Source organism: Nothobranchius furzeri, chromosome 13 (genome assembly GCF_043380555.1).
Source record: "Nothobranchius furzeri strain GRZ-AD chromosome 13, NfurGRZ-RIMD1, whole genome shotgun sequence".
Classification (NCBI taxonomy): Eukaryota; Metazoa; Chordata; class Actinopteri; order Cyprinodontiformes; family Nothobranchiidae; genus Nothobranchius; species Nothobranchius furzeri.
The window spans coordinates 16,056,461-16,071,765 of NC_091753.1; the positions used below are offsets into that span (position 1 = coordinate 16,056,461).

Genomic DNA, 15,305 nt, shown 5'->3' on the forward strand with positions numbered 1-15,305 from the left:
TTTCAATTGCTGTGTTTTATTTTGTAATTTTTATTTTATTTAAATTTACCGCCCTGCCTCTGCTTTGGTTTGACTTCCTGCCAGAATTGACGCGGCTCACAGAAAAAAGAGCTCACGTTGAAATGATGGCTCCCGGCGTGAGCCTTCGCGGCGCTTTGCGGCGGATGTGACCGAGTGCGTAGGTTAACAAGTGCGCCGATTAGAAGTGCTCGCCGTTCCACGGTGCTTCATCGTGCTTCCGCGTCTGGTGCGTTTCTTACGTTGTTTACGAGCGGTCAGACCGCGGCAGTAATGTGTCCTCTTTATAACAGATCCGTGACCACTGCTGTTGTGAAGCCGAAGCCCCACTGCTGAATATTCATGCAGGTACCTACTTCTCCTCTCTCTCTCTCTCTCTCTAGGATTTGCATTTTTTCTTTTATTGTTTTATTTTGGTCAACATAGAGAAAATGACCAGAGTCATCATGCTGCACTGTGTCTGGGTATTACCGCACTTCCAGCAGCACGGTAGCAGATCAGGCGTGACTGCGGACTGCTGGTTCATGCCCCACTCTGCTGGTCCTGTTAGGTCTCATTAGCACAGGACTACCTTCCTCCTACACAGGCGCAGGCTAGCCCCGTTCCACTTCCTGTCTGACATCAGCATTTGGGAGTTTGCTGTATAACAGCTAAAACACACACTGATGCAACATGATTACTGTCACTCTAAGCTGCTTAGGGGTTCTGTCCCATCTGGCTCTGTTGTCCGCAGCATCATTCAGCTCCCGCCTCACCCCATACGCACATCACCCCTTTCACACACACACACACACACACACACACACACACACACACACACACACACACACACACACACACACACACAGAGAATGGAGGCGGAGCAAAAGAGATGCTAATCCTGTGTAATCTGGGTTTACAAACTATTAGGCCTCTGTGGTGTTGTCTTACGCAATCTAATCATCCAAGCGTGCAGTCACCAAGTTGAGAAAGCACGGAGGTGTGTTTGTTGGGAAGCTGGGAGGGATGTTGCTTTGTGCCACTTGAACCATGTGAGAAAAAGTCCAAACCAGACCAGGGCAAAGTCCCTCGGTCTAAAGGGAGCAAATATAGATTATGGTGAAAAGGACACGCGTTTGTTTAATCCACACTGTGCAGAGGTTTCCCCCTGCCCCACGGTGTCGGACATAAACACCAGTACAGAAGAGGTGGTAATTGAGGATTTCCTGCTGCTCAGGACAGATTGTATACACACATCAGCACTGTTCCTCCTGTTCACTCACACCCGCTCACTCTAGAAGCTGATGGTGTCGGAGGGTGTTCATGGAAGTGCAAGATGGGAAAGCTGCAGACCCCGATAGGATTACAGGTAAAGTACTCAACACCTGCGCTGACCAGCTGTCGGTGGCATTTACCGAGCTAATCAGCCACTCGTTGCTAGCTACCATCCCTCACTTCGATGACAATAGTTGTAGTCCTTAAGTCAACCTCGGCCAGTGTTCGAAGAGCACGAGTCACAGTGACTCGGACTAGTGTAGCTCAGCCCGACCACCTTTTCCAAGGGTCAGGGTTAGGGTTCAGTATGCCCCTCTACTTTTTCCAATTTTTTGTCCCTGCTCTGTTGAGGCTGAAGTGCACTGAGTTGGGCCAGCAATGCGACTGTGGTTGCTGATTGGCTAGGGGGCGGAGTCGCTCAGGAGTTTTCTGCCTGCAGCCCTTCCCTGGTTCAGTCTGACAACAAGCCATAAAGCAGCAGAATAATCAGCAACACCACCCTTTTCGTGCTGAGTTGTGTTTCTGTGGAGCGTACAGGTAACCTTGCACTGACCACCTCCTGTTACCTTTGTCACAACCCCCCACCCCACTTCCTGTCATCAAGCTGGCAGGGAAACACAACTACACTCGGATAAGCTGAACCAACCCACACTGTACAGAGCTCTTTTAGGCTGAGCAGTGCCTGTGGAAATGTCTTCCTCCAGCTCTTGCATTCTGAGGACAGCCTCTGGCTGAGTGAGAACCGTTTTGGCAGTCACTTGGTTGCTGTGAAGGTCTTGGGTCCCATCAGGCCACAGATCATTAAAGCAAAGGTAATGTCCTGCTAGAAAAGTGGTTTTACACCCGGGTTTACACAGCTTAAGACTACTCGCTCATTAAAAGTATTTTGCATTGAATTCTCTTGATTTTTACCACAGATGTTATAGTTGGAGTGATCTGCTCAGATCGGGCACAGAGTGGCACACAGCAGCGATTCTAGCATCCGAGGTGTAGGGCTACTGAGCAGCCAGGGGGATTTAGCAGTGTCGTGCATGTGAACAGTTTTATTCCTGTGTTTGTGAAAGTAAAGAAAAACTAATCTTTTCACAAATCAAATAAAAGCTACAGAACAGACTCTTCTATTAGAGAAGAATGATCTAGTCCAGGTCTGAAGAGTGTAGGTCAGTGGATCCCCTTGCCTGTGTTCAGGACAAGCCAGCCCCCTTTAGAGACATGTAGAGGACAGGCCAAACTCCTCTACAGAGCTTTGACTACACTATCGGATGTGTCATCTGGGTTTGTAGAAAGTCTCCACCTGGATGTAACTAAGCAAGCAGGTAGGAGCCTCCTATTGGATAAAGGGTCTGTAACATGTTATTTAACCCTCCTCTCCTCTTCTCTCCTCTTCTCTCCTCTCCTGTCCTCTTCTCTCCTCTCCTCTCCTGTCCTCTCCTCTTCTCTCCTCTCCTGTCCTCTTCTCTTCTCTCCTGTCCTCTCCTCTCCTGTCCTCTTCTCTTCTCTCCTCTCCTCTTCTCTTCTCTCCTGTCCTCTTCTCTCCTCTCCTCTTCTCTTCTCTCCTCTCCTCTTCTCTTCTCTCCTCTCCTCTTCTCTTCTCTCCTGTCCTCTTCTCTCCTCTCCTCTTCTCTCCTCTCCTGTCCTCTTCTCTCCTCTCCTCTCCTGTCCTCTCCTGTCCTCTCCTCTTCTCTCCTCTCCTGTCCTCTTCTCTTCTCTCCTGTCCTCTCCTCTTCTCTCCTCTCCTGTCCTCTTCTCTTCTCTCCTGTCCTCTTCTCTTCTCTGCTGTCCTCTTCTCTCCTCTCCTCTCCTGTCCTCTCCTGTCCTCTCCTCTTCTCTCCTCTCCTGTCCTCTTCTCTTCTCTCCTGTCCTCTTCTCTCCTCTCCTCTCCTGTCCTCTCCTCTTCTCTCCTCTCCTGTCCTCTTCTCTTCTCTCCTGTCCTCTTCTCTTCTCTGCTGTCCTCTTCTCTCCTCTCCTCTCCTGTCCTCTCCTGTCCTCTTCTCTCCTCTCCTCTTCTCTCATCTCCTCTTCTCTCCTCTCCTCTCCTGTCCTCTCCTCTTCTCTCTTCTCCTCTCCTCTACTCTTTTCTCCTGTCCTCTTCTCTTCTCTCCTGTCCTCTCCTCTCCTCTTCTCTCCTCTCCTCTCCTCTCCTCTTCTCTCCTCTCCTCTCCTCTCCTCTCCTCTTCTCTCCTCTTCTCTTCTCTCCTGTCCTCTTCTCTTCTCTCCTGTCCTCTCCTCTCCTCTCCTCTCCTGTCCTCTTCTCTCCTCTCCTCTTCTCTCCTCTCCTCTTCTCTCCTCTCCTCTCCTGTCCTCTCCTCTTCTCTCTTCTCCTCTCCTCTACTCTTTTCTCCTGTCCTCTCCTCTCCTCTTCTCTCCTCTCCTCTCCTCTCCTCTCCTCTCCTCTTCTCTCCTCTCCTCTCCTCTCCTCTCCTCTCCTCTTCTCTCCTCTCCTCTTCTCTCCTCTCCTCTTCTCTCCTCTCCTCTCCTCTTCTCTCCTCTCCTCTCCTCTTCTCTCCTCTCCTCTCCTGTCCTCTCCTCTCCTCTCCTCTTCTCTCCTCTCCTCTTCTCTCCTCTCCTCTCCTGTCCTCTCCTCTTCTCTCCTCTCCTCTCCTCTACTCTTTTCTCCTGTCCTCTTCTCTTCTCTCCTGTCCTCTCCTCTCCTCTTCTCTCCTCTCCTCTCCTGTCCTCTCCTCTTCTCTCCTCTCCTGTCCTCTTCTCTTCTCTCCTGTCCTCTTCTCTTCTCTCCTGTCCTCTCCTCTTTTCTCCTGTCCTCTTCTCTTCTCTCCTCTCCTGTCCTCTTCTCTTCTCTCCTGTCCTCTCCTCTTTTCTCCTGTCCTCTTCTCTCCTCTCCTCTCCTCTCCTCTTTTCTCCTGTCCTCTTCTCTTCTCTCCTGTCCTCTTCTCTCCTCTCCTCTCCTCTCCTCTTCTCTCCTCTCCTCTTCTCTTCTCTCCTCTCCTCTCCTCTCCTCTCCTCTTCTCTCCTCTCCTGTCCTCTCCTCTTCTCTCCTCTACTGTCCTCTTCTCTCCTCTCCTGTCCTCTTCTCTTCTCTCCTGTCCTCTTCTCTTCTCTCTTCTTCTCTCCTCTCCTCTCCTCTCCTCTCCTCTCCTCTACTCTTTTCTCCTGTCCTCTTCTCTTCTCTCCTGTCCTCTTCTCTTCTCTCCTGTCCTCTTCTCTTCTCTCCTGTCCTCTCCTCTTCTCTCCTCTCCTGTCCTCTTCTCTCCTGTCCTCTTCTCTTCTCTCCTGTCCTCTCCTCTTTTCTCCTGTCCTCTTCTCTTCTCTCCTGTCCTCTCCTCTTCTCTCCTCTCCTCTCCTCTTCTCTCCTCTCCTGTCATCTCCTCTTCTCTCCTCTCCTGTCCTCTCCTCTCCTCTCCTCTCCTCACCGTTCTTAATAAATATTATTTGTTATTCACTTACCATCGTTTGTGATTCTTTCCCACAGTTTTGGCTAAATCTTGCCTTCACTCCCTGCTCACCCCAAGACAGCCATCATTCACTCATCACTGTCTACTGGAATTGTTCCGTCCCTCTTTAAATCCGCAGCAGTCAGACCTATACTGAGTAAACCAGGTGCAGATCCAAGGATTTCAATGACCTCCATCCCATTCCCCACCTTCACTTCCTTTTCTAAATCCTAGAAAAGCAGTTTCATCCCAGCTCCACTCCCATCTTACCCATAATGACCTCTTTGAACAGTTTCAACCTGGGTTCTGTCTCCACCACAGCACATTCTGCTGCTCATTCTGGTTTAATGTCCATCCTCATTCTCCTCGATCAGAGCATGGCCTTTGACACTATTTCTCACCCTTTCCTCCTCAATAGACTTTCCTCTTCAGGCATCACTTCTACTCCCCTCCAATGGTTTCACTCCAACTCACTGGCTGTACTCAGTTCATCCAGTTAAATTCTTTCCCATCACAGCCCTCCCTAGTCACTTCAGGTGTACCCCAGTGCTCTGTGCTGGGTCCCATCCTCTTCATAACTTATCCACTCCCCCTTGGTATTATGTAACCCTAACCCTTTGGCATCCAGTTTTAATGTTTTGCAGATGACACCCAGCTCTACATCTCCAGTAAACCTGACCCCACTTCTCTTGCTGTCCTCCCTTACTCACTGCCTCTCAGAAAAGAAATCTTGGTTCACCTAAAACTTCCTCAAACTTAATGGCAATAAAACTGAGATTCTTCTTGTTGGCACCAAATCCTTTGTCTCCAAAATGGATCATTTTTCTTTAACCATTGATGGCGCTACAGTCTCCTCCTCTCCTCAGGTTAAGAGTCAGATGTCATCCATGACAGTTCCCTTTCTTTTCATGCCCACATCTATAACATTACTCAGTCAGCCTACTTCAATCTTCGCTCCATAAATCATCTCCCTTACCCCTCACACTGCCGCCATTCTTGACCACAGCCTTGTCACTTCCCGCCTTGACTACTACAGTTCACTTCTTTATGGTCGCCCCCACAAACTCCTTCATAAACTGGTCCAGAATTCAGCAGCCCGTATTATCATCAGACCTCCTTCCTTTCTCCACATTACCTTGGTTCTCCAGTGGCTCCATGGGCTATTAGTTAAATTTAGTCCCAGTTTCAAGATTCTCCTCCACATCTTCAAAGCCATCCACAATCTTTCTCCTCCATATATATCTGGCCTCATTAATATTGCTATCCCCTCACGCTCTGTCAGATCCTCTACCTCCCTCCATCTTGTTGTTCCTACTGCCCGCCTCAGCACCACCGGGAGCTGAGCGGCTGAAAGCTCTGCTCCCCGTCTTTGGAACTCACACTCCCCAGATATCAGAAACATTGACAGCTTCACACTTTTCAAATCCAGACTCAACACACATCTTTTCAAAACTGCCTATAACTTATGATTGATTAGATGTTTTGATGTTTTATTGTGTTTTATCCTGTAAAGTGACCTTGGGTGTCCAGAAAGGCACTTTAAAATCAAATGTATAATAATAATAATAATAATTATTATTATTATTATTATAACCCAACTGGTGCAGTGAGCTGCTTCTCCTTTCTTAAACAAGCAGGTGGAAAGACACACGTGGTGGTGGTGAAAAAGATGATGAGAAGGGTCAGATCATTGGCATCAAGCAGAGAAAACATCTAAGGAGAGGCAGAAACGACTAAAACTGGGTTCAGAACTGTCCAATGCATTGTTAAAACTGGTAGGGTTGCGGGGATCCATTGGTCTTTGGTGAAGACATGTGTCTCTTAAAAAATCGTGAATAATTGTGATCAGCGATAGCTTAAATGTTTGGTGAAATCCAGCGGTGACTGGTGAGATTTTTTGGAAATCAGTTTTCCGATGCACTAACCACATATCACCACTAGGGGATGCCAAATTCCATTCTTACGTGTCACCTGTTACCAGATCAAGAAGCACTTCAGCAACAAAGTTGTGCTAAAAACAGGCCTAATATTGCCCAATATATTCAAACTGCACACATGCTTAACGGGAAGAGGCTCTTCTAAACCGCCTTTTCTACCCAACAACAATACGTCACTAAATGAAAAGCAAAACAAAGCTAATTTCATGAAACAAAAAGGATAAATTCAGTATTACCTTTGTTGGTTTATGTTCATACTGATCAGTGTTATAATAAAAATAAACACCTACGAGCTTTTTAGCTCCTGCTGTCTTCAGGTTTTTCTCTGGTGATGAGCAGCAAGTCTTTCAGGCTAGACGCTCTTGTTATCATCACCATGATCACCAACTACCCACATAGCTTCTGCTCAGACGGGGAGCATTTCCCATGGCAAGCTAATCCCAAAATCCAGGCTCTCTTTGAAATCCCGGTTTAAAGCTGAAATCCTTAATTTGGAAAACAAATGAGCTTAAATCATTTTTAAACCAACAATGAGATTTCTTGTTGCAGAAGAATCAAGCAGCCAAAGGGCCCAGGGGCTCAGGTAGGATTTTCAAACTGGGGGGACAAAGTTCCAATGTACCCTCCCCCAAACACACACACACACACACACACACACACACACACACACACACACACACGTACAAATACACAAACTATTGCAAGCGCCTTAACTAGAGCTCAGTTTGTGTAATTTCCTCCAATGGTTTACGTAAAAACTATTGTATACGTGTCTGAAGCCATTATGCAGTGGAACGCTGGCAACACAGCTCTGCCTGATCAACACTATAAATGATAAATGATCCGCACTTGTATAGCGCCTCTCGGAGTAAGGACTCCAAAGTGCTTTACACTACAGTGTATCATTCATCCATTCACACACATTCACACACTGATGGTGATGAGCTACAATGTAGCCACAGCTGCACTGACAGACACGCCCCACTATTTAATTCAGTCATTTGTTATTCTCTCAATTACTAACCAAAACCTCATGTTTTATGCAAAACAGTAAATGATTTTCAGCATACCAATCTTTACAGAAAACATAAAAGCCCTAAAAAACTGCACATAAAATATATTAAAAAAACGAAATTCACTTGTCACTTAGAGCAGTGGTTCCCAAACTTTTCAGCCTGACCAACAGATGTTCCTTCGTATTTTTACGTTATTTAGAAATTTTCATTATATTTGGAAATTTTTAATTTATATATAAATATATAAATCTCTTTTTAAATTTTATATTTTGCTTTTTTATGATTATGTGGCACACTTGACTTCCATAAGAAACACATCGGCATCTGCCTCTTTTTTACGGCTTTTTATTTATTTTTTTACATTGTCGCTACGTCTGTCACGTTAGCGGTGTTTTACCATCATTTCTACATCCATCACGTCCCAGAGAAGGTTAAACCAACATCATACCCAACGTTTGGAGCTTGTAAACTCCACACACCTCTCGTGCAGCACCAGCTGTCTGATGCTGCAGCAGTGTCAATCATCCCGGCTGGATGAGTGAATTTCTTCATCAGAGTCAATATTCTGCTTCATAATCAAAGTCAGTCATGACCACACAAAGTGATCAGGCAACAAAGACCAGACCTGCCGGCAATTATACGTTTTATCTAACATTTGCGCTCTTCATGTTGCGTGCATCTCCTCCTCTCCCTGACTGGGAGCCTCTAGGCGGGAGTCATTTTTCAAACTCTAAAAACTCTCAAACTTTGCTCAGCCTGAAGGTTCCACATCTCCACTATCTTCTGATGTAAAGTAGAAACTTCATATTTGTAGATGAGACTTGTTAAAGTCAGCAATGAGGCTTTGGCACTTATAACGAGTAAGTCCCAACACTGACAACAACGTACTGAAACTAGAACCAACATGCATAAACAAACAGATCGGTCCGGCCTACTTACACTGTTGGTCTTTTTTAAATAAGCAGTAATCGTTGCTTGCCTTTTCGCTTCATCCTGCATCCTAGCAGCAACCACTTCGGCACCTCTGGAGTCGGTGTTTGTTTACGTCATGCTGCATTCAATGTAATGTAACAGCCAAAATTGCACATGAAGCCAAAATTGCACATGAAGCCAAAATTGCACATGAAGCCCGCAACCTGAGGAAGAACAACAAGATAAAGACGACCTGGACGAGGAATTGCAAGGTTTACATTCAACTGAAGGGGACCACACCCGAACAAGCTACAGTAGTTATGGTAAGAGATCTTAAAGATCTTGAGCAATTTAAATGATGCTAATAATTACAGAAAAATCTCGAGATTAATGACTGGGACATGGTTGGGAATTTACAAACATTTGAAATGAGGACGAACTACTTACCGATTCTGACTATTAGGAGGACTCTTATTTACTCCATGGTAAACAACTTCAAAATGTTTATGACTCTTTGCACCACAAAATGAACGATTCTGGAAGTGATTTAGATTTTGATGGTAATTTTAACAAAGAGCCATGGAATGACTGTAAATACTATAGTGATGAGGAGTTTAAAGAGATAAATATGGTGGGAGCCTTCTCTGTCATTCATTTCAATTGTAGAAGTTTGCATAAAAATTATGATAAGGTTAAAGAGTATCTGAGTCACTTACCAAATTTTTCTGTTATTGCTGTCTCAGAGACGTGGTTGGACAATGAAAAGGGTTCCTATGTGGAAATCGAGGGATATGAATTATTTACTTTAAATAGGAACAAGAAAAAGGGCGGTGGGGTTGCACTGTATGTGGATATAAACCTGAGGTGTAAGTCATCTGACAAAAAGACAATTATTATTGATGGGGTTATGGAGTGTATTCGTGTTGAAATTGCTATTGAAGGAACTAAACCCATCATTGTTAGTTGTTTGTATAGAACACCTGGATCCTGTCTAAATACTTTTAATCAGGAAGTCGGTAGCTTGTTTGCAAATTTAAACAAGGTTCATATTGTATGTGGTGACTTTAACATTGACCTTCTAAACCCTCATGATAACTTACAAATATCTAATTTTATTACAACAATGTACAGTAATAACCTTCTCCCACTTATCCTTAAACCTACTCGAATTACAACTACAACTGCCACTTGGATCAACAATGTATTCACTAATGAGATATCCAGACAAATTACAGCAGGTTTACTAGTTAATGATATAAGTGATCATCTACCGGTATTTAGTGTTTTTCATCAAATAGTACATTATGCTCAAAATCCTGAAACGATTACACAGAAATTGGTTCGACATAGAACACCCGAAACCCGGACTGCATACAAGGCAGATCTTTCTGCTCAGACGTGGGATGAAGTTTTTTGTACTGAGGACCCCAACCTAGCATATGATGCCTTCTTATCCAAAGTAACCAAACTCTATGATAAACACTGCCCATTGAAGCCATATATTACTGAAAATAAAATTAAAATAAAAAAAGCCCTGGACAACATATGGCATAGTTGAGGCTTGTAAGAAGAAAAATCATCTTTACAGAATATATTTAAAACAAAGAACTAAAAGTGCTGAAGAAAGATATAAGACATATAAAAATAAATTAATAAATATAATACGCATGAATAAAAAAAAATTATCATAAATTATTAGAACAACACAAGAATAATACACGAGGAATCTGGAAAACATTAAATGGTATAATTAGGAATGGAAAAAAAGTTAACGCACTCCTAAGCTATTTCATTAAAGAAGATCATGAAATAACTGATATCAAGGAAAATGCCAACGCTTTCAATCGTTATTTTGTTGAGGTTGGACCATTATTAGCTGGTGCTATCAAAGCACCTATAAGTAAAAATGAAAAAAATATTACTGAGTCCATCTCTAATTGTAACCCCAGTTCGCTATTTTTAAGGGGTGTAGAAGACATTGAAATAATAAATATTGTCAATAAAGTTGAAAACAAAAGTTCAACTGATTGCAGTAATTTAGATATGAGGTTAGTAAAGGACATTATCAATCACATTGTCACACCCCTTACCTACATCTGCAATCTGTCATTCTGTACTGGTGTTTTTCCAAGTAAAATGAAAACAGCAAAAGTAATCCCTATTTATAAAAATGGAAGTAAACACTTATTCAAAAATTATAGACCGATTTCGCTTCTCTCACAATTTTCTAAAATTTTAGAAAAATTGTTTGTCACTAGACTTGATGATTTTGTTAAAAAATTCAATTTGTTGAATGAGCAACAGTTTGGTTTTCGATCAAACAGATCCACTCTGATGGCAGTAATGGCCTTAACTGAAGATATCACAACTGCAGTGGAAGAAAATAAATATACCTTGGGTGTCTTCATTGACCTAAGTAAGGCCTTTGACGTCATAGATCATACACTTCTTCTTCAGAAGCTACAAAGATATGGTATTCGTGGTACGCTTATGCTTGGGTGGCAAGCTACCTTAGTGAAAGAGACCAGTTTGTGCATATCAATAATGTTGATTCAAGAAAGGAGTTCATTACTCATGGAGTCCCACAAGGGTCTATTTTGGGACCTAAATTATTCATAATGTATATTAATGATGTGTGTGCGGTTCTAGATAAAGTAAATTGTTTGTTGTATTCAGATGACACCAGCCTTTATTGTTCTGGTGACGACCTAAACAAGCTTGTTGATTTAGTTGAAAAAGAACTGGCAGTGTTAAAAGGATGGTTTGATAGGAATAAACTTTCTATGAATGTGACCAAAACAAAGTTCATTATATTTGGAAACAGGAAAATTACTAATGAAATTATTATAAAAATAAATGGTATTGTAATTGAACAAGTACACACATATAAATTTTTAGGAATTACTATAGATGAAAAACTGAGTTGGAAGCCTCATATAGATTATATAAAGTTAAAAATATCAAAAAATATAGGACTTATGAGTAGAATGAGATTTGTTTTAAATATTAAATCCCTTCAGATACTCTATAACTCATTTATTTTACCATATCTGAGCTATGGTGTTGAAATATGGGGAAATAATTACAGAGCAAATATTTATCCTATATATTTACTTCAAAAAAGGTAGTTCGAATAATTTCCCATGCTAACTATTTTGCTCCAACAAATCCTATCTTCATCCATTTAAAAGTTCTAAAATTTTACGATATTATTGACCTGCATACACTGGCTGTAGTATATCAGGCATATCAGGCTCAACTTCCCCCTTATCTCCAAAGGATGTTTGAACTAAGGGAAGGAGGATATAGTCTAAGAGGAACTGGGATTTTCAAAAAAAAGAATATTAGAACCAATGAAAAACAAAGATGTATCTCAGTAAGAGGAGTGAGTTTATGGAATAACCTTGAGGATAGATAAAAAAAATTCATGCTCGTTGAAAATATTCAAAAAGAGTTTTAAAAATAATGCCTTACATAATTACCAAGTGCACCAAAATTAGTTTTGTCACACGATTTATACCTCTTGATTGATTTCAATTGTTTTTGTTTTATTCATGTTATATCTCTTGATTGATTTTGTTGAAATTAGGATGATGCATGTAATAATTGTATTGTTTATATGTTTATTTACTTTTGATATTTATGACAATGTTGTTTTTTTGTAATGAATTAATGGGTAGGCTTAAATAAGTTTAACTTCAGCCTATACCTTTTCGCTCATAAATTATATCTAAAGAAACTGTTTAATTTATAAGAGGAATTTGTACCTGTGATAATTATTATTATGTTCTTTATTAGATAATTATTTTCCTTTTCATGTGTTTTATATGTATTTGTTATGATGGAAAAAAATAAATGAATGAATGAATTGGAAAAAGGAGCTTCAAGCGCTTAACCTCAGATTTTGTTTTCTTGCTGGCCTTAGTTGGGGGGGACGGATCGGGGTCGATCTGAATTGGGGGGGGGGGGGGGGTGCAGATCCCCCCCGTCCCTCACCCTATCTGCGTGCCTGAAAGGGCCCAGTCGGTTCTGGGTATAGTTTTTTTTAGAGTTAAGAGTTTTATTCAGTCATGACAATGCATTTATGACAAAGGAAGAGAGAAAAATTATACTAATACTAATAATAATCATAAACATTCAAACTTCCTCTTGTCTTTACACATGACTGAAACGGTACAGGCTACAGTTACACTTATTTAAGCTCATTACAACACTGTTTACACTGTCATGAAAAGCAACACATTATGACAAAACAGCCATTACATACATCTTCTTAGAAGCAACAATAATGAACCTGGAAGTATGTCAAACATTCATTTTGATGTACACAGAATTTTCCAAAAGAGTTTTTTAAAGCGCTTTCTGAATATTTTCAACTAGCAAGATTTTTAAAACTGTCATTAAGGCTATTCCATAAAATGACTCTTCTTACTGAAACACAATTTTTTTTGCTTCTTGTCTTAATTCTGAAAATCCTAGTTCCCCCTAAACAACATCCACCATCTCTGTGTTGGAACAGCCCTTGTATATAAGGGGGAAGATTAGCATGATATGCCTGATATACTACAGCCAGAGTATGCAGATCAACAATATCGTTGACTTTTAAAAATTTTAAGTGAATAAAGATAGGATTAGTCTGTGCATAATAGTTAGCATGAGTTATGATTCGAACTGCCTTTTTAAAAAAGTTAATACCGTAATTTCCGGACTATAGAGCGCACCTCAGTATATAAGCCGCACCAATAAAAAAAAAGGTTTTCTACACACACATGCCACACTCGAATACAAGCCGCGGTGCAGCAGCCACATGCGGGTCTCCAGCGCATGGCGCATGTACGGCCATAACATAAGATAATTAGACAGAAAGACGCTACACTGCAGTTTTTCGTTGTCGTTTTAATTCAGCAAAACAAATTTTAAACACGGGTGAACGTGCCTGCAAGTTTAGAAAAGAAAACAGCACTGATAGTATTCATACTTCTGGATGGTTATAAAATAAAAACAGCACTGACACGTTATTACCGGTAATTTGCGTGCATGTTTAGAAGAAAAGAACAGTGCTGACACAGCATTAATAAGCCCTGGATGATTAGAAAATAAAAACTACACACAAAACATGCCTGGTTAGTAAATAAAACACACTTGCCTACCAGAAAGTCATTCGCTCTCATCTTCCTCTTGCGCACTAAAGCCATTAAAGTCCTCTTCGTCAGTGTTGGAGTTGAACAGTCTCAGAAGAGCTTCGTCACATCCCTTTTCTGAGGCAATGTCAGTGTCGCTGTCATCATCCCCGGGTGAAGCTGGCTTGAATGAGTTCTTCCCGCTGCCGTCTCCAGCGCCGAACCGTGGATTCATTCATGCCAAGCTTACATGTGGCAGCACTGTTTCCCTCTTTTACTGCCGGATCGATGGCCTTCAACTTAAATGCGGCAACATATGAACTCATATGTGTAGTTACCATGATGAGGGGGTATGGATTTGAAAAACATTCTTCGTCGTGCCGGCTGCTTGCATGTGCTAAATTAAAATGAGCACTTTCTTCGATTTCCACATTTGACTTCCACCTGTTTCACTTTCTGCTAAAGCGCCCCCTGGCAGGTGAAGGAAAACCTTCAGTAAAGCCGCACCTCATTATAAGCCGCATGGTTCAAAGCGTGGGAAAAAAGTAGCGGCTTATAGTCCAGAAAATACGGTATATACAATCAATATTTGCTCTGTAATTATTACCCCACATTTCAACACCATGGCTCAGATATGGGAAAATAAAGGAATCCTAAAGGACACGAAGGGATTTTATATCCAAAACAAATCTCATTCTACTCATAAGTCCTATAATTTTGATAATTATCTTTCATATGCGGCTTCCAGCTCAATTTCTTATCAATAATAATTCCTAAGGATTCATATGTGTGTACTTATTTGATTTGCATACCATTTATATTGAAGATAATTTGATTATACATTTATCTGTTTCCAAATACAATAAACTTTGTTTTGGAAACATTCATAGAAAGTTTGTTGCAATAAAACCATCCTTTTAACACAGCTTTTTTAGGTTGTAACCAGAACAATAGAGGCTGGTGTCATCAGCATACAACAAATATTTCACTTTATCTAGGACCTCACACACATCATTAATATGCATTAAGAATAGTTTTGGGCCCAGTATAGAACCTTGTTAGCCTAGTGAACTAGACCAAATTCTTGCTTTGCAAAGAATGGTCTAGGCATGCTCCATTGGAACCTCAGCAGCTCCTACCAGGACTCTGGCTAGCCAATCACAGCTCTCTAGAGGGGTTTCAAACACATAAAGAGCTGTGATTGGTCCATAATGGTGGGCCAATCATAGTGCTCTATCTGCTTAGTGAACAAATCACAGAGCTTTATCCGCTTTGTGGGCCAATCAGGGCACTCTATATGCCTGGTGGGTGGGATGATGCAACAGAGTGAAACAAGAGTATGTCACATTCATTGTCCAGTGGAATGCGGAGATCATTTGAAAGACAACGATAGAACCCGCCCCACAACCGAGAGCCATCAATGGAGCGTGGCCAGACTAATAATACATTTATTTAGTCTGGCTTGCCAGGCTAGAACCTTGTGGCACTCCATGAGTAATGAAATCCTTTCTAGAATCAACATTATTAATGTGCATATACTGATCTCTATTGATAAGGTAGCTTTTCACCCATGCATAGGCGGTGACAAGAATACTATATCTTTGAAGCTTTTGAAGAAGAAGTTGTCATGTTCTGTGTCCCTGAATCCCCAGCCCC

At 41.8% G+C, this 15,305-nt stretch overlaps 1 protein-coding gene and 1 long non-coding RNA gene across 3 annotated transcripts in view; one reads left to right on the top strand and one right to left on the bottom strand.

Annotated features, from left to right (window-relative positions):
- Positions 1-15,305, bottom strand: part of igsf11 (immunoglobulin superfamily member 11) — a 249,882-nt gene that overhangs the window by 79,541 nt on the left and 155,036 nt on the right. The gene's annotated exons all lie outside the window — the stretch shown is intronic.
- Positions 1-15,305, top strand: part of LOC129154698 (uncharacterized) — a 36,477-nt gene that overhangs the window by 1,695 nt on the left and 19,477 nt on the right. Inside the window, exons 1-2 of one of the 2 annotated variants that reach the window (XR_008559952.2) lie at positions 1-247; positions 312-366. The exon at positions 1-247 is cut by the window's left edge and continues 1,695 nt beyond it. This is a non-coding gene — a long non-coding RNA (uncharacterized lncRNA). Of the gene's footprint in view, positions 367-15,305 lie in introns of both variants that reach the window. The other variant, XR_008559951.2, reaches the window with a different exon arrangement.